General features: G+C 48.3%; 1 long non-coding RNA gene across 1 annotated transcript; it reads left to right on the forward strand.

Moving 5' to 3' along the window:
• The first annotated feature begins 6,430 nt into the window (after window positions 1-6,430).
• LOC140399846 (uncharacterized) lies at window positions 6,431-16,644 on the forward strand. Its single transcript, XR_011937900.1, has 2 exons — window positions 6,431-7,689; window positions 14,143-16,644. It is a non-coding gene; the product is annotated as an uncharacterized lncRNA (long non-coding RNA).
• The last annotated feature ends 3,089 nt before the right edge of the window (window positions 16,645-19,733 follow it).

A 19,733-nucleotide genomic window follows, 5' to 3' on the forward strand; every position in this document is an offset into this window, starting at 1 on the left:
CAGTGAACATCTTAGCAACCATCAATTCAAATACAACCCCCAAAGAATACAACACTAAGTAATCCTTTAAGTTTTTGTCATGTGAGAGTACCTTTAAGAAATGGGTGTTTATAAATGGGTGCGTATATAAATATCTGTAGTGAGAGTACCTTTAAGAAATGGGTGTTTAGAAATGGGTGTGTATGGACTTCCGGGTGCGGCGATGACCAGCTAGGTCGCATGTTTCGGCACCTCCCGTTCGAACGGACTTTTGGGCTCTCATTGGGAGCCCCAAAGGCAATTTTTGACGGCTAAACCCATTGTGCGGTGAAACAGAAGGGAATCCCCCCCGATGTACATGGAGAAAGGAGATAATAGTGGCCGGATTGCAGAGGATCCTCTGGAGCAGCGGCAAGGAAGGGAAGCACGAAGCAAGATGGCGGCGGAGGGAGGCCGTTTGGTATGGGGCCCGGAGCAACAAGAGTTCCTTCGGAGATGTGTTGAGGAGCTAAAGAAGGAGGTGCTGGCCCCGATGCTGCAGGCGATTGAGGGGCTAAAGGAGGCGCAGAAGACCCAAGAGATGGAGCTCCATGGAGTGAAGGCAAAAGCTGCCGAGAATGAGGATGAAATACAGGGCCTGGTGGTGAAGACAGAGACACACGAGGCACTGCATAAGAGGTGTATGGAGAGGCTGGTAGCCCTGGAAAATAGCTCGAGGAGGAAGAACCTAAGAGTTTTGGGTCTTCCCGAAGGTGCAGAGGGAGCGGACGTCGGGGCATATGTGAGCATGATGCTTCATTCCTTAATGGGACCGGAGGCCCCGACGGGCCCCTTGGAAGTGGAGGGAGCATATCGAGTCCTTGCGAGAAGACCGAAGGCGGGAGAAATACCTCGAGCTATAGTGGTGAGGTTTCACCGCTATAAAGACAGGGAGATGGTCCTGAGATGGGAGAAAAAGACACGGAGTTGCAGGTGGGAGAATGCGGTGATCCGCATGTACCAGGATTGGAGTGCGGAGGTGGCGAGAAGGAGGGCGAGTTTCAATCGGGCCAAGGCGGTGCTCCATAGAAAGAAAGTTAAATTTGGTATGCTGCAGCCGGCGAGACTGTGGGTTACACATCAAGGGAAACACCACTACTTCGAGACGGCAGAAGAGGCGTGGACATTCATTGAAGAGGAGAAGCTGGACTAGACTGGAGAGAGAAAGAACTTTTGTAATAAAGCAGTGGTGTGATTGCATGGGACTGGGAATCGGAAGGGGGGGGGAAATTTTCTCTTTCCCCTTGATGGGGGGGGGGTATGGTGAACTGTGGGCGCCGGGGGGGAAGGAGAGAGGGAGCTGCGTCATAGGGGCGGGGCCGAGTGGGAAGCGCGGGCTTTGCTCCCGCGCTATGGTAATTGTGGCGGGAAAAGGGGGCGCAGGAAGGAGGGGGCCTTACACAATGGGAGGCTGAGGATAAACGGGGGAAGCCGAGGTCAGCCAGATTTTGCTGACTTCTGGAAGCAACATGGGGGGAGCAATCACGCTAGAGGAAGATCTAGCCGGGGGGGGGGGGGGGGGGGGGGGTAACTGGGTTGCTGCTGTTAAGGGGAAGGGGGAGCTGCTACGGGATGGGATGGTCGGGACGGGAGGACACTGTCGGGGGGATAAGCGGGTGCGTGGGAACCGGGTGAGGAGCTGGTCTAAAAAAGGGGATGGCTAGTCGACGAGGGGGGGCTGGGGGTAAAGAGCCTCCCAACCCGGTTGATCACGTGGAACGTGAGAGGGCTGAATGGGCCGATTAAGAGGGCAAGGGTACTTGCGCACCTAAAGAAATTAAAGACAGATGTGGTCATGCTGCAGGAGACGCATCTGAAACTGGCGGATCAGGTCAGATTACGAAAAGGATGAGTGGGATGCGAAAAATAGAGGGGTGGCAATATTAGTGGGGAAACGGGTATTGTTTGAGGCGAGGACCATAGTGGCGGACTGTGGGGGTAGATACGTGATGGTGATTGGCAGATTGCAAGGTGAGGCGGTGGTTCTGGTGAACGTATATGCCCCGAACTGGGATGATGCCAACTTCATGAAGCGTATGCTGGGGTGTATCCCAGACCTGGAGGCGGGAAAGTTGGTAATGGGGGGAGACTTCAACACGGTGCTGGATCCAGGGCTGGACCGGTCCAGGTCTCGGACCGGGAGGAGGCCGGCAGCGGCCAAGGTGCTTAAGGACTTCATGGAGCAGATGGGAGGAGTAGATCCCTGGAGATTTACTAGGCCTAGGAGTAAAGAGTTCTCCTTCTTCTCCCATGTCCACAAGGTGTATTCTCGGATAGACTTCTTTGTCCTGGGAAGGGCGCTGATCCCGAAGGTGGCCGGGACGGAGTACTCGGCCAAAGCCATTTCGGACCATGCCCCACATTGGGTAGGTCTGGAAGTAGGAGAGGAAAAGGAACAGCACCCACTGTGGAGATTAGATATGGGATTGTTGGCGGACGAGGGTGTGTGTGTAAGGGTAAGGAGATGTATCGAAAGGTATCTGGAGATTAATGACGACGGAGAGGTTCAGGTGGGAGTGGTCTGGTAAGCACTGAAGGCGGTGGTCAGAGGTGAACTGATTTCCATAAGGGCCCATAAGGGGAAACAAGAGAGCAAAGAGAGGGAGAGATTGTTGAGAGAAATTTTGAGGGTGGATAGGCAGTATGCGGTGGCTCCAGATGAAGAACTATACAGGGAAAGACGAAGGTTGCACACGGAATTTGATTTGTTGACCACGGGCAAGGCGGAGGCACAATGGAGGAAGGCACAGGGAGTGCAGTATGAGTACGGAGAGAAGGCGAGGGAGATTGGAGGGGTTAGGGACGAGGAGGGTGAGACGGAACGGGGAGCGGAGAGGGTGAACGGGGTGTTTAAGGCATTTTACGAGAGGCTGTATAAGGCTCAGCCCCCGGAAGGGAAGGAGGGAATGATGCACTTCCTAGACCAGTTGGAATTTCCGAAGGTCGAGGAGCAGGAGAGGACAGGACTGGGAGCACAGATTGAGGTGGAGGAGGTGGTAAAAGGGATTGGGAACATGCAGGCAGGGAAGCCCCGGGACCGGATGGGTTCCCGGTGGAATTTTACAGGAAATACGTGGACCTGCTGGCCCCGCTTCTGACAAGAACCTTTAATGAGGCTAGGGAAAGGGGGACGTTGCCCCGACGATGTCGGAGGCGACGATATCGCTGCTCTTGAAAAGGGACAAAGACCCGCTGCAGTGCGGGTCTTACAGGCCTATTTCCCTCCTGAATGTAGATGCCAAGCTTTTGGCCAAGGTGATGGCGACGAGGATGGAGGATTGTGTCCCGGGGGTGGTTCACGAGGATCAAACGGGGTTTGTTAAGGGGAGACAATTGAACACTAACATACGGAGGCTGCTGGGTGTGATGTTGATGCCCCCGCCGGAGGGGGAGGCGGAGATAGTGGTGGCGATGGATGCAGAGAAAGCATTTGATAGAGTGGAGTGGGATTACCTGTGGGAAGTGTTGAGGAGATTTGGATTTGGAGAGGGGTTTATTGGATGGGGTCAGCTTCTATACAGGGCCCGGTGGCAAGTGTGACTACAAATAGGCAGAGATCTGACCACTTCCGTCTATACAGAGGGACAAGACAGGGATGTCCTCTGTCCCCGTTACTGTTTGCGTTGGCAATTGAGCCACTGGCCATAGCGCTGAGGGGCTCTAGGAAGTGGAGGGGAGTACTTGGGGGAGGAGAAGAGCACCGGGTATCACTATACGCGGATGATTTGTTGTTGTATGTCGCGGACCCAGTGGAGGGGATGCCCGAGATAATGCAGACACTCAGGGAGTTTGGGGAATTTTCAGGATATAAACTGAGTATGGGGAAGAGTGAGCTGTTTGTGATGCACCCTGGGGAACAGGGCAGGGGAATAGATGATTTGCCGTTGAGGAGAGTAACAAGGGATTTTCGGTACCTAGGGATCCAGATGGCCAGGAACTGGGGAACCTTGCATAAGCTTAATTTAGTAAGATTGGTGGAGCAGATGGAAGAGGACTTTAGGAGATGGGACATGGTGCCCCTGTCACTGGCGAGTAGGGTGCAGGCGGTCAAAATGGTGGTCCTTCCGCGGTTTCTTTTTGTGTTCCAGTGCCTCCCTGTGATGATTACAAAGGCCTTTTTCAAGAAAGTGGATAAGAGCATTATGAGTTTTGTGTGGGCTGGGAAGACCCCAAGAGTGAAGAGGGGGTTTCTGCAGCGTAGCAGGGATAGGGGGGACTGGCACTGCCAAGCTTAAGTGACTATTATTGGGCCGCCAACATATCAATGGTATGCAAGTGGATGGGGGAAGGGGAGGGAGCGGCGTGGAAAAGACTAGAGATGGCGTCCTGTAGGGGAACCAGCCTAAAAGCATTAGCGACGGCGCCTTTACCGTTCTCCCCGAAGAAATACACCACAAGTCCAGTGGTGGTGGCAACGCTGAAAATATGGGGGCAGTGGAGACGGCATAAGGGAGTGACGGGTGCCTCGGTGAGGTCCCCGATAAGGAACAACCACAGGTTTGTCCCGGGGCAGATAGATGGGGGATTTAAAGCTTGGCAGAAAGCAGGGATTGTGAAATTGAAGGAGTTGTTCCTAGGAGGGACGTTTGCGAGTCTGGGAGCACTGACAGAAAAATATGGGTTGCCACCGGGGAATGCATTTCGATATATGCAACTGAGGGCTTTTGCGAGGCAACAGGTGAGGGAATTTCCACGGCTCCCGGCGCAAGAGATTCAGGACAGAGTGATTTCGGGGACATGGGTGGGGGATGGTAGGATGTCAGATATATATAGGGAAATGAGAGACGAGGGGGAGACGATGGTGGAGGAGCTGAAGGGAAAATGGGAAGAGGAGCTAGGGGAAGAGATTGAGGAGGGGCTGTGGGCCGATGCCCTGAGCAGGGTAAACTCTTTGTCCTCATGCGCCAGGCTCAGCCTGATACAATTCAAGGTTCTACATAGGGCGCACATGACTGGAGCAAGGTTAAGTAGATTTTTTGGAGTGGAGGATAGGTGCGGGAGATGCGCGGGAAGCCCAGCGAACCACACCCACATGTTTTGGTCATGCCCGGTACTGCATGGGTTCTGGCTGGGGGTGGCAAATGTGCTTTCAAGGGTGGTGGGGGTCCGGGTCGAGCCAGGCTGGGGGTTGGCGATATTTGGGGTTGCGGACGAGCCGGGAGTGCAGGAGGCGAGAGAGGCTGATGTTTTAGCCTTTGCGTCCCTAGTAGCCCGGCGAAGGATATTACTTATGTGGAAAGAAGCTAAACCCCCGGGCGTGGAGACCAGGATAAACGACATGGTGGGGTTTATAAAATTGGAGCAGATAAAATACGCACTAAGAAGTTCGGCTCAAGGGGTCACCAGGCGGTGGCAACCATTCCTCGACTATCTCGCAGAACGATAAGGGAAATGGGAAAGGTAGCAGCAGCAACCCAGTGGGGAGGGGGGAGGGGAGGGCCCTTCCGGGCCCTCAGGGGTTTTGTACAGGTGTTTGTATATGAGTTATTTATATTGGTTTTTGTGACTTTATTATTTTGGATATTGGCTAGTTTTTATTTTTGTTGCTGGCAGTTGCCGTCTAGTTAATATATTATTTATTCTTTTAAAAAAAACGGTCATCATTATTATTTATATTGTTTCAAAGTTGCAAAAGGGGAAAATTTTGTACTGTCTTTAAAATATATTTAAAAAAAAATAAAAAATAAATGGGTGTGTATATAAATATCTGTCGTGAGTACCTTTAAGAAATGGGTGTTTATAAATGGGTGTGTACATAAATATCTGTAGTGAGAGTACCTTTAAGAAATGGGTGTTTATCAGTGATGTCAGAGAGTGGGTGGAGCTGGGCAGTCTGTCAGCTTTTTACTTTTGTTTTAGGCTGTTTGCTGCAGGGTGTGTTTTAGTTTCGTTTTCAGAGCTGGATAGCTGCAGTCACAGCCAGAAGGGATATTAGTCTCTCTCTCCCTGTAATCTAAAAACTGTAAATCAATCCTTTGGTGATTTAAAACTAATAACTGCTCTCAGTAGTGACTTTAACCTGGATGTGCTTCTGTTAAAAGTTATTTTTTAAGTCTTATGGATAGAACATAGAATAGTACAGCACAGTGTAGGCCCTTCGGTCCACGATGTTGTGCCGACCATTTATCCTAATCTAAGTTCAATATAACCTACACGACTAGAGGCTTTTGGCAGTAACTTCATTTGAAGCCTACTTGTGACAATAAGCGATTTTCATTTCATTTAATTTAATTTCAATTTACTGCTGTCCATGTGCCTGTCCAAGAGTCGCTTAAATGTCCCTATTGCCTCAGACTCCACCACCTCTGCTGGCAGTGCATTCCACACACCCACCACTCTCTGTGTAAAGAACCTGCCTCTGACATCTCCCCTATACCTTCCTCCAATCACCTTAAAATTATGTCCCCTCGTGACAGCCATTTCCACCCTGGGGAAAAGTCTCTGGCTATCCACTCTATCCATGCCTCTCATCACCTTGTACACCTCTATCAAGTCACCTCTCTGCCTTCTTCGCTCCAGTGAGAAAAGCCTCAGCTCCCTCAACCTTTCTTCATAAGACATGCCCTCCAGTCCAGGCAGAATCCTGGTAAATCTCCTCTGCACCCTCTCCAAAGCATCCGCATCCTTCCTATGAGGTGACCAGAACTGGACACAATATTCCAAGTGTGGTCTAACTAGGGTTTTATAAAGCTGCAGCAAAACCTCGCGGCTCTTAAACTCAATCCCCCTGTTAATGAAAGCCAACACACTATATGCCTTCTTAACAACCTATCAACCTGGGTGGCAACCTGAGAGATCTATATACGTGGACCCCAAGATCCCTCTGTTCCTCCACACTTCCAAGAAGCCAGCATTCAAATTCGACCTTCCAAAATGAATCACTCCACATTTATCAAGGTTGAACTCCATCTGCCACTGTGATATGGTACGAATTAAGAAATGGCATGATGGGAAAACTGGTCAATGGGAAGACTGGTCAAAAGGTTTGAGACAATACCAGATAGACTGAAACTACTCATTCCAGCTCCCCAGGCCCAGGTAAAGAATGCTGCCCTAACCATTTTCAGAGCTGTATGGCCGTAGGCCAACTCTGCATAACTTGAAGTCTGAAAAGATCAGCGAAGGTCGAGCCATTCCAAAACACCGGACCTCAGCAACTCCTGATAAAACTAACTCGTCATAACCCAGGGCCGGAGGAATTTAAAACAAGATAAGTTCAGGAAGAAACAAGTCTATTCCGACCTTTCAATGTTCCCTCCGAGGACTAAATAATGGTATGAGTGATATGACCAAACATGGTCTGGTCTTTGCTTCCGTTTGTATTTCCGATCAAACTCCTGACCATACTGTTGTCACATAATCTTGATAAAGATAATGTATAAATATTAACTTAATTCTCCGCAAAGCGCGGAACTTATGAAAGACTGAGCAGTTTTTTTGACTGCCCTCTTGCTTCAAGTTTCAGCCATTACTGCAAGCAGTTGTTTTCGAAAATGAAGCTTGTTATTCTGTCTTAACGAGTGTGTTGAATTTTTCTCTCACAGAAGCGAAAATATTGACTTTCACAATTTGGCGCAAGCGAGCAGTTACCAATATCCTGAGTGAATTCTGTGGGGGACTGAAGAAGTGATCGGGCCAGACCCGGAGGAAAGAGACAGACACCGGCACAAGGTAAGATTAACCTTGGTCTCTCTCTCTCTTTCTCGGATTAGTGGTTCGACCCCTCATCCCTGACGGAAGCAACTAAAGAGGTGACGGTGCTCGAATCTAAATTGTACTTATTAAATTGTTAGTAGAGTACTGCGGGTCAGGGACCCCAATTAGGTCAGGGACCTCTTGCTTGTTTTACAGGTTTAAATTTGGGTCAGGGATCTCGATACAATTTGGGTCAGGGACCCTGAAATTTGATTTGGTACAAGGTTTTTTTTTTTTGAATGCCAGGGGCACATTTTATTGACATTATGGGACAGAGTTTAGACAAATACGGGGGGAATTCCCCTCTATTTTTCATGTGTTCTGAAAACCCTTCTCACGAACGTAATTTCCGAAAATTATCTGCAGCGCTGAACAATAAATTGGGTAACGATATTTGGCCACTAGGGGGCACTTGGAACTACGATAATTGCATTTCTGCTGAGAAAATCATTTGGCAGAGAAACGCCGGTTTTAAGTGGAAGTTTTTAATCTCAGAGTGGAGGAAGCAGTCCAGTAAGCGCCACGAACAATCACTATTAATGAGTTGGAGAGATAATGCCCGTAGAAAAGGGATTGATGATTGTGTGGATGGTAAAGCAAAGAATTGGGAGACTTTAAAATTGGAATGTGAACTTCGGGATAGAAAGCATAAACAACAGGGCGAAAATAAAAAATCTCCAACCAATAGGCAGAGAGGGCTAGCCAAGCAGACTAAACGAAAGGAGGATCCTCCCAGTTGCTCTGGCATGCCGATGTTTCCCGATTCAGGCAATGCGGAAGAGGAGGAGGATTTGACCCCTGGACCCCACCCTCATCCTGCACACCCTGACCCTACAATTCCACTGTCCCAAGTCCAGACTCCCCCTTATGGTCCCACTGCCAATGAAACTCCTGATAACGCATCCCCCGTAGCAACACGCACTCGGTCACATACGCAAGCCGTTACTATGGAACAACCCTTCACCTCTGTTAATCAGGCTTTTTTTGATTTATCACTCCAACCTAAGGAGGAGGAAACCTTTCCGCCACCACCTCCCCCTGCAAATTATCCCATTAGGAGTTTTATTAACCCCTACGCTGGTGATAATGACGACCCATTCATTGAGGTGTGGCGGGCTTTTAAACCCCACGAGCTATGTTTGACCATGGCCCAATGTCCCTCCTGCAAAGAGGACCCAGAGGGGTTCACTGAGTTTTTGAGGAGAACTGCGACCATGTACGGTGCTCCCGCACGTGATCAATATTCTCTGATTTATTCATCCCTTCCCCAGAATTAGGGGAAAGATGGAAAAATTAATTAGGACTTCATGGGGACACGTGGATGGCCTTCAGCGCCGCACACCAAACGGAGGACGATCCGCGCACTTTAATGTTCCCCGCACTAAAACGGGCTCTCTGTAAACCTGTGGACTTCGCCAAACTCCTTGAATGTACCCCCACTTCTAAGGAAGATGGTCCAGAATTTTTTGACCGCTTTTGTGGCGTGTACACTCTTTACTCCGGGGACATTGCTTTCAATGCAGGCACACAGTCTCCCCAATTTAATGCACTATTAATGCAGGTTTTGCCTGACCGCGTAGCATCCAGTATTAAAACTGATAACATGGACTGGTCTGACAATTCTAAACCTCACATGAAACGTGCTGTATCTTATTATTGGAGCAATGGCCGTAATCGTGAGACCTGTTACAAAGACACTTCGCCCAAAATTAAATCCAAATTCATCCAACGTCCCTCTCAAAGAAGAGCTCCTAAAGGTCAGAACTCAGACAGATTCCCGTTACTATCGCCCAGATTGCACGGACCCTCCTGAATTTGGTTACCGCCCACAGGCTCCTTACCCATTCACTCCACACACGGAGGATATCGACAGCGCTCCTGCGCGTCGTCCTCCTGCCAAATATAATGTCACTTGCTTCAACTGTCAACGTACAGGCCACTACGCTAGGGATTGTCCAGCACCCCGACGACAAGGTAGATTTCAACCCCGTCGGCAGACACCCTTTACTACCTCTAACCCCTACTGACTAGCCAGATCAAACTTTCCGGTCCTCTCAACAGACCACTCTGATGAGCCCACCGCTACGATTTACATAGAGGGCGTGCCTATCCCCTTCCTGATTGACACCGGCACGACTCATTCTACGCTAGACTGGACATTAATTCAGAAGCATAGATTTCCCCTTTCTGATAAGCATGTGGAACGTGCTGGTTTCATGGGAGAAGGTGCTGTTTATCCGCTAACGAAGCCGCTCTCTGTTCAATTTGAGGGCCGGGAATGTTGCATCCCTTTCACAGTTACCCGCGTCCTCGGTGTCAACCTGGCCGGACGTGACTTGCTGTGTCCCTTGCAGGTGGAAATTGTTTGCCTTGATAGCGGCATTACTGTATCAGCTATCCCGCAGGCCCAGCTTCGAAATGTTCCCCTTTTCACTGCTCCACAGTGGTGGTCGGTTGATTTTGATCCCTCACACTTTTCACCTCCCTTAGATATTCCCGATCCACATGTCACTCTTTGCTACGATCATACAGGATGCTCGCCTGATTTAGAGAGCATTTACCAAGTTACCCTCGGTTCTCTGCAATCCGTTTCCTTTGTTGGCCTCGCTAAGGGAAAAGAAGGGTCTGCCTTTCTTGTCAATTTACCCCATGGCCTCTGGCATCAGTCGGGACTTGTGTCACCCCACGTGACCCTTTCTGTGAACGAAGGCTACAGTGCCAAGTCCTTGGGATTTCTGGCAGCTGCACTACGAGGACAAGCTGATCCTTTCTTTAATGGAAGTCAAATCCTACCTGCAGGCACTTTAGAATATTTTCAACGCCCATTTGTCCTCATTGGCACACTGCACTACCATCGTTCAGTCCAATCAACGACTTCAGAACTACCCGCAGATTTATGGGCGGCCTCCAAACACGAAGTTGGTCTCACTAATGTCCCTCCCGTTGTTATTAAAGTTAAACCTGACATGCCCTTGCCCTCGATTTCACAGTACCCTTTGCGCCCCGAGGCTGAAGAAGGAGTCTCGGTCATGATTCAATCGTTCCTTCAACAGGGAATTGTGGTACCATGCCAATCGCCCTGTAACACCCCAATTCTTCCAGTTCCTAAGATAGGAAGACCATCCGAATGGCGTTTGGTCCAAGACCTCCGACGTATTAATCAGATAGTGGAACCCTTACATCCTATTGTCCCAAACCCGGCGACAATCCTGAGTAATGTCCCACCGGAAGCGACTGTTTTCACCCTTGTTGATTTACAACATGCCTTTTTTGCGATACCCCTTGCCCCTGAATCACAGTATTTGTTTGCCTTTACATTTAAGGGCAACCAGTACACCTGGACTAGGCTCCCATAGGGCTTCATTCATTCTCCAACCCTTTTCTCACAGGCACTGCACTCCCAGTTAGCGACATTAGCACCCCCTGGTGGCTCCACCATCATCCAATATGTTGATGACTTACTCCTTGCCAGCCCTGACTTCAACGCTAACCAGCGTGACACCATTTACCTGCTCATCCGTCTCCATTCATGGGGATATGTGATCCCGCCCACTAAAGTTCATAAAGGCCAACGGTAGGTCAAATTTTTGGGTGTCCTAATAAGTGCAACTGATCGCTCCCTTACTCAGGAACGCATTACTCCTATACTGCGGACCCCATTTCCTACATCGGCCAAGCAGGTGCGAGCCTTTTTAGGATTGGTGAACTTTTGCAGACAATGGATTCCGAATGTTACTGTCCATACTAAAGATTTAACTCCGTACTCCTCTCAAAATGCTCCTCTGAAGTTTGAACTCCCCGATTCAGCAAAGCAATCTTTTGTTACTCTCAAAGACGCCCTGGCTACCGCCCCAGCGCTAGGACGACCTGTCTATGACAGACCCTTTCAGTTGTACGTTAATGTTCTTGATGAATGTGCCACTGGTGTTCTTACACAAGAACACGGTGACCGGCGTCGCCCGGTCGCCTACTATTCTACGAAATTGGATCCTGTAGCTTGCGGTCTACCTCCCTGCACCCAAATTCTTACAGCTGTACATTTGTTAGCACAGGCGGCCCCGAATCTGACCCTTCACCAGCCAGTACAAGGGCACACCTCGCACTCTATTGTGGCTCTCCTAACGTCTCAGCAAACCCAGCATCTGACTCAAGCCCGCTTGAGCCGCTATGAGGTTTCACTATTGCAAAACCCCTACCTCTCTTTTCATGGGGCTTGCCATCATACTTGCCTTCATTGGCCGGGGCATTGAGTATAAGAATTGTCAAGTCATGTTGCAGCTGTATAGAACCTTAGTTAGGCCACACTTGGAGTATAGTGTTCAATTCTGGTCGCCACACTACCAGAAGGATGTGGAGGCTTTAGAGAGGGTGCAGAAGAGATTTACCAGAATGTTGCCTGGTATGGAGGGCATTAGCTATGAGGAGCGATTGAATAAACTCGGTTTGTTCTCACTGGAACGAAGGAGGTTGAGGGGAGACCTGATAGAGGTCTACAAAATTATGAGGGGCATAGACAGAGTGGATAGTCAGAGGCTTTTCCCCAGGGTAGAGGGGTCAATTACTAGGGGGCATAGGTTTAAGGTGAGAGGGGCAAGGTTTAGAGTAGATGTACGAGGCAAGTTTTTTACGCAGAGGGTAGTGGGTGCCTGGAACTCGCTACCGGAGGAGGTAGTGGAAGCAGGGACGATAGGGACATTTAAGGGGCATCTTGACAAATATATGAATAGGATGGGAATAGAAGGATACGGACCCAGGAAGTGTAGAAGATTGTAGTTTAGTCGGGCAGCATGGTCGGCACGGGCTTGGAGGGCCGAAGGGCCTGTTCCTGTGCTGTACATTTCTTTGTTCTTTGTTCTCTTTGTATTACTGTTCAACCTTAAATCCTGCTGTGTTCCTCGAACAGCCCCCAATAACCTTGCGGACCCGCCACACGATTGTTTGCTTCGGAATCACTTCCTTACCGCGCCTCGCCCGGATTTAACGGACCGGCCTATTGATAATCCAGATCTAATTTTTTATGTTGATGGCAGTTCCTCCATTTCTCTCACTGGCATCCCACAGTTGGGAGATGCCGTGGTAACCGACACTGACGTGCAGGAAGCAGCAGCCTTCCAGACCCCTGTCTCCGCACAAAAAGCCGAGCTATTTGCCCTTACTCAAGCATGTATTTTGGCCACAGATAAAAGTACTAATGTTTACACTGATTCTAGGTATGCCTTTGGCGTGACCCACGATTTTGGTCGCCTCTGGCAACAGCGAGGCTTTCTCACCTCTGCGGGAGCTCCCATTCGAAATGCTCTTTGGATTAAAAATCTCCTCGATGCTATTCAGCTTCCCCATCAATTGGCAATTATTAAATGTGCTGCGCACACAAAGGGGGACACTCCTGTTCAATTAGGAAATGCCCGTGCTGATTGGGCTGCTAAGGCTGCGGCTATATCAGCCTCTCTGATTGTTCCCAGTGGGGCTAATCAGGCTCTGAACCAGGTACCTGCATTAGGAACGAAGGGCATGCCAGACATAACTGAAGTTCATAATTTACAGAGGGACGCCTCTGATTCTGAGCGCACACTATGGAAGTCAATGGGGTGTTCACACTCCTTGACACAAGACCTCTGGCTTACTCCCGTTGGTCAAGTTTGTATTCCGAATTCTTTATTGCCGGTACTTATTGATTATTTGCATTCTTGTACCCATCTTGGCAAGGAGGGAATGGTACTGCTACTCCTGAAAACTTGGTGGCTCCCAGATTTGAATACAGCAGCGCAAACGCGGCTGGATCGATGCGTTATTTGCATGAAACATAATAAGGGTAAAGGCATTAAATGCCCTCCAGGAACCACTCCCTTGCCAGGTGGCCCTTTTGCCTGTATACAGCTTGATTTTATCGAATTGCCAAAAGCACAGTGGTATAAATATTGTTTAGTAATAATCGATGTGTTTAGTAAATGGATTGAAGCCTTCCCCACCACTAATTGTACGGCACAAACAGTGGTGAAGTTGTTGTTAACGGAGGTCATTCCTCGTTTTGGGGTACCCAAAATGGTGAGCTCAGACAACGGACCACATTTTGTGGCTCGGATCAACACTGAATTGTGCGAAGCACTCGCAATTAAACAGCAACTGCACTGCGCGTATCACCCGCAGGCTGCAGGAATTGTGGAAAGAGCCAACGGGACTTTAAAAGAAAAATTATCTAAATTAACTGAAGAAACTGGGTTAAATTGGCTAAAAGTATTACCCTTGGCACTGTTTCACATGCGAGTGACTCCCCATTCGCAGACCGGACTGTCAGCTGCAGAGATAGTCTATGGTCGGCCAATGAGGACTCCCTGGAATGCCCATGAAAAACCCCTAGAGGGCGTAGACATTCATGTGATGGGGGAACAAATGCAGAACTATTTGAAGCAATTAACACTTTCTCTGAAGTTTCTCCACTCACAGGTAAAACATGCACATCTCCCAGTGACAGCAGGGACAGCCGTCCCTCGATATCCAGTGATCAAACCCGGAGACCACGTGTTGGTGAAAAACTGGGATAGAAAGAAACTCGGACAACGCTGGAGCGGACCCTTCCTCATACTGCTGACTACACCAACTTCCGTCAAGCTTGAAGGACGTTCAAGTTGGATACATCTATCCGATTGCAAGAAGATAGTCTCCAACCCAGACGAGAACACAGGATAAAGATCTTCATTATAAGTTTTGGACTCTCTGGACTATTTAGCCTTAATGGCCACTCGGTAGTAAAAAAACGACCTAAATGAGACCTGCCTTCCAATACCAATTAATAATGTCATATCTTTATGCCGAAAAATTGAACGTAAGCAAGTGTTGGGTTTGTACCCACATCCCCGTCCATTCGAGGGAAGGAATACCTCTCCAATCCCTCCCCTTTCATATCACAGAGATGGTTGAATGGATCTTATGACAAAATCAAACAGGGAGCAGGGGAGATAGGGCGGATATGGAAATATGGAGACCTGCTGGCTATGACATGACTAAATTTTCAGCTTCGTATCAACCTACCTATAATCATGCCTTGACTCCACCCTCCCTCACTGTCCACTCGTATAATGTTCAAGGTTCCATGTGTTTTAATAAATCTGGGAAAGGAAAGTTAATGGGGCAAAGTAGGTGCAATTTTACAGTTGACTGGCAAGGACCGGTGCCAGGCATATCCCACAAGGGCATGTTTAACTGTGATTTAGGCAGCACGGTTGCATTGTGGATAGCACAATTGCTTCACAGCTCCAGGGTCCCAGGTTCGATTCTGGCTTGGGTCACTGTCTGTGCGGAGTCTGCACATCCTCCCTGTGTATGCGTGGGTTTCCTCTGGGTGCTCCGGTTTCCTCCCACAGTCCAAAGATGTGCAGGTTAGGTGGATTGGCCATGATAAATTGCCCTTAGTGACCAAAATTGCCCTTAGTGTTGGGTGGGGTTACTGGGTTATGGGGATAGGGGGGAGGTGTTGACCTTGGGTCGGGTGCTCTTTCCAAGAGCCGGTGCAGACTCGATGGGCTGAATGGCCTCCTTCTGCTCTGTAAATTCTATGATGGTCCAGGGTATGGAATATAACCTCTAACATTTCATGGGGACAGACATCCTCAATCCCCGGATGACATCCGCTGATGATTTTACGGCCTATAATGGAAACTATTTCATATGCGGCACTAAAGCATATCCATGGTTCCCCATTGATTGGCCAGGATCCTGCTTTTTGGGATATGTCAAATACGTCACCTACCCACCCTTAAGCACTCCCCCTCGCGAGCAAAAAGGACTATTTCTAAAACGGAACAGTTCTTTATGATGGCCTTTCCCTTGTACGGAACGGGCAAGGCATCCGACGAACTGATCCACATGGCCTCAGCATTGGAACAACTGGCAAACGTAACGGCAGCAGGAGCCAGGGGAACTGGACAGGCACTGGCTGAGGTCTCAGCTGAGCTGGTGGCTGTCCGGACCGTAGCATGACAAAATCGACTGGCTTTGGATTATCTGTTAGCCTCGCAGGGGGGAAAGTGCGCTATCATAGGTCAAGAGTGCTGTACTTAGATTCCAGATGGCTCTGAAAATATCACTAACCTGGCCGACCATATTAAGAGACAGGCTGCTCAAATTCAAGAGATTGGCAGTGAATTTCATGACTATAACCCGCCGGGTTGGCTAGGATGGTTGGGTCACGGATTATTTGATTGGATCTTTAAGGCCTTCATTCTACTACTACTAATGCTACTAGGGATAGGGTTGCTTGTGTAAATGCATTTTCAAACGAGTCATGGATATACCTATTTAACTAGTTGTCATGATATGACAAAAGGAGGGAATGTGATATGGTGCGAATTAAGTAATGGCATGATGGGAAAACTGGTCAATGGGAAGACTGGTCAAAAGGTTTGAGACAATACCAGATAGACTGAAACTACTCATTCCAGCTCCCCAGGCCCAGGTAAAGAATGCTGCCCTAACCATTTTCAGAGCTGTATGGCCGTAGGCCAACTCTGCATAACTTGAAATCTGAAAAGATCAGCGAAGGTCGAGCCATTCCAAAACACCGGACCTCAGCAACTCCTGATAAAACTAACTCGTCATAACCCAGGGCCGGAGGAATTTAAAACAAGATAAGTTCAGGAAGAAACAAGTCTATTCCGACCTTTCAATGTTCCCTCCGAGGACTAAATAATGGTATGAGTGATATGACCAAACATGGTCTGGTCTTTGCTTCCGTTTGTATTTCCGATCAAACTCCTGACCATACTGTTGTCACATAATCTTGATAAAGATAATGTATAAATATTAACTTAATTCTCCGCAAAGCGCGGAACTTATGAAAGACTGAGCAGTTTTTTTGACTGCCCTCTTGCTTCAAGTTTCAGCCATTACTGCAAGCAGTTGTTTTCAAAAATAAAACTTGTTATTCTGTCTTAACGAGTGTGTTGAATTTTTCTCTCACAGAAGCAAAAATATTGACTTTCACACTCAGCCCAGCTCTGCATCCTGTCAATGTCCTGTTGTAACCTGCAACAACCCACAACACTATCTACAACTCCTCCAACCTTCGTGTCATCGGCAAACTTACTAACCCATCCTTCCACTTCCTCATCCAAGTCATTTATAAAAACCACAAAGAGCAGAGGTCCCAGAACAGATCCTTGCGGGACACCACTGGTCACCAACCTCCAGGTGGAATACTTTCCATCCACTACCACTTGCTGTCTTCTTTTGGTCAGCCAATTCTGTATCCAGACAGCCAAATTTCCCTGTAGCCTACCATGGGGAACCTTATCAAATACCTTACTGAAATCCATATACACCACATCCACTGCCCGGCCTTCATCAATGTGTCTCGTCACATCCTCAAAGAATTCAATGAGGCTTGTGAGGCATGACCTGCCCCTCACAAAGCCATGCTGACTATTGAAGTGGTAAATCACCTATTCACACCAAAGAGTTGAGTCAAGTCAATTTACTGGCAAAAGCTTTTGGGAGAAAGCCAAGCACTCCACTGTGCTCGTGGTCACCTTCTCAATTGTACAATGGCTATTAGCCTCTTTTATTCATGTACATGGGTTAGTTCCTAATTATCTTGTGTGGGGGGGGGGGGTTACATACACGACCAATTAGGCCCCCCCCCCAGCAACAATTAGCTTCCAATCACATTCCTCTGAGACCATCCGTTATCTAATGCTCGCAACTCCTTGTTCACATTTACAAGGATAACAGGTGTCTCAATAGTTAACGGTCAGTTTGTCAGAATGACTCAGCAATTAATCGGAACATTGCAGATGTGTTAGTAGGTCAGTTAAAGAATGACTCGCCACTAACCCTACTTATCAGGTCATTGCAGAATTAGATTGCTGCGGTTGTCAGTCCACACTATTGCAGGCATAAGCTAATAATTAAACATAATAAAATAAAGTGATTAAATGAATAACAAAACAAAGAACAAAGAAATGTTCAGCACAGGAACAGGCCCTTCGGCCCTCCAAGCCCGTGCCGACCATGCTGCCCGACTAAACTACAATCTTCTACACTTCCTGGGTATGTATCCCTCTATTCCCATCCTATTCATGTATTTGCCAAGATGCCCCTTAAATGTCACTATCGTCCCTGCTTCCACCACCTCCTCCGGTAGCGAGTTCCAGGCACCCACTACCCACTGTGTAAAAAACTTGCCTTGTACATCTACTCTAAACCTTGCCCCTCTCACCTTAAACCTATGCCCCCTAGTAATTGACCCCTCTACCCTGGGGAAAAGCCTCTGACTATCCACTCTGTCTATGCCCCTCATAATTTTGTATACCTCTATCAGGTCTCCCCTCAACCTCCTTCGTTCCAGTGAGAACAAACCGAGTTTATTCAACTGCTCCTCATAGCTAATGCCCTCCATACCAGGCAACATTCTGGTAAATCTCTTCTGCACCCTCTCTAAAGCCTCCACATCCTTCTGGTAGTGTGGCGACCAGAATTGAACACTATACTCCAAGTGTGGCCTAACTAAGATTCTATACAGCTGCAACATGACTTGCCAATTCTTATACTCAATGCCCCGGCCAATGAAGGCAAGCATGCCGTATGCCTTCTTGACTACCTTGACTACCTTCTCCACCTGTGTTGCCCCTTTCAATGACCTGTGGACCTGTACTCCTAGATCTCTTTGACTTTCAATACTCTTGAGGGTTCTACCATTCACTGTATATTCCCTACCTGCATTAGACCTTCCAAATGCATTACCTCACATTTGTCCGGATTAAACTCCATCTGCCATCTCTCCGCCCAAGTCTCCAAACAATCTAAATCCTGCTGTATCCTCTGACAGTCCTCATCGCTATCCGCAATTCCACCAACCTTTGTGTCGTCTGCAAACTTACTAATCAGACCAGTTACATTTTCCTCCAAATCATTTATATATACTACAAAGAGCAAAGGTCCCAGCACTGATCCCTGCGGAACACCACTAGTCACAGCCCTCCAATTAGAAAAGCATCCTTCCATTGCTACTCTCTGCCTTCTATGACCTAGCCAGTTCTGTATCCACCTTGCCAGCTCACCCCTGATCCCATGTGACTTCACCTTTTGTACTAGTCTACCATGAGGGACCTTGTCAAAGGCCTTACTGAAGTCCATATAGACAACATCCACTGCCCTACCTGCATCAATCATCTTAGGACCTCCTCGAAAAACTCTATCAAGTTAGTGAGACACGACCTCCCCTTCACAAAACCGTGCTGCCTCTCACTAATACGTCCATTTGCTTCCAAATGGGAGTAGATCCTGTCTCGAAGAATTCTCTCCAGTAATTTCCCTACCACTGAAGTAAGGCTCACCGGCCTGTAGTTCCCGGGATTATCCCTGCCACCCTTCTTAAACAGAGGAACAACATTGGCTATTCTCCAGTCCTCCGGGACATCCCCTGAAGACAGTGAGGATCCAAAGATTTCTGTCAAGGCCTCAGCAATTTCCTCTCCAGCCTCCTTCAGTATTCTGGGGTAGATCCCATCAGGCCCTGGGGACTTATCTACCTTAATATTTTTTAAGACACCCAACACCTCGTCTTTTTGGATCTCAATGTGACCCAGGCTATCTACACACCCTTCTCCAGACTCAACATCTACCAATTTCTTCTCTTTGGTGAATACTGATGCAAAGTATTCATTTAGTACCTCGCCCATTTCCTCTGGCTCCACACATAGATTCCCTTGCCTATCCTTCAGTTCACTGTATGTTTCAAAAAGGTTGACTTGAGTTCATAGAATAAACATTGTTTTGCTTTCAAAAATACTTTTCCATTTCTGCTGTACCACACCTGTAGAGCGGGCCGTGTGCTCCCCATACCACAATCTAGTAAAAGTTGTGGGTCAGGTGAACTCCATGATACACTTTGGGGTTCTCTAAACCCTGGCCCATAACAGATGAGTCATAGCCACAGAAACCCAGGGAAACCGGGTGCTAATGGCCACAGAAACCCAGGGGAAAGAGTGCTAATGGCAGTCCCCAGAGAGGACAAAAGATGTGAA

The sequence above is a fragment of the Scyliorhinus torazame genome, chromosome 24, assembly GCF_047496885.1.
Source record: "Scyliorhinus torazame isolate Kashiwa2021f chromosome 24, sScyTor2.1, whole genome shotgun sequence".
Taxonomy (NCBI): Eukaryota; Metazoa; Chordata; class Chondrichthyes; order Carcharhiniformes; family Scyliorhinidae; genus Scyliorhinus; species Scyliorhinus torazame.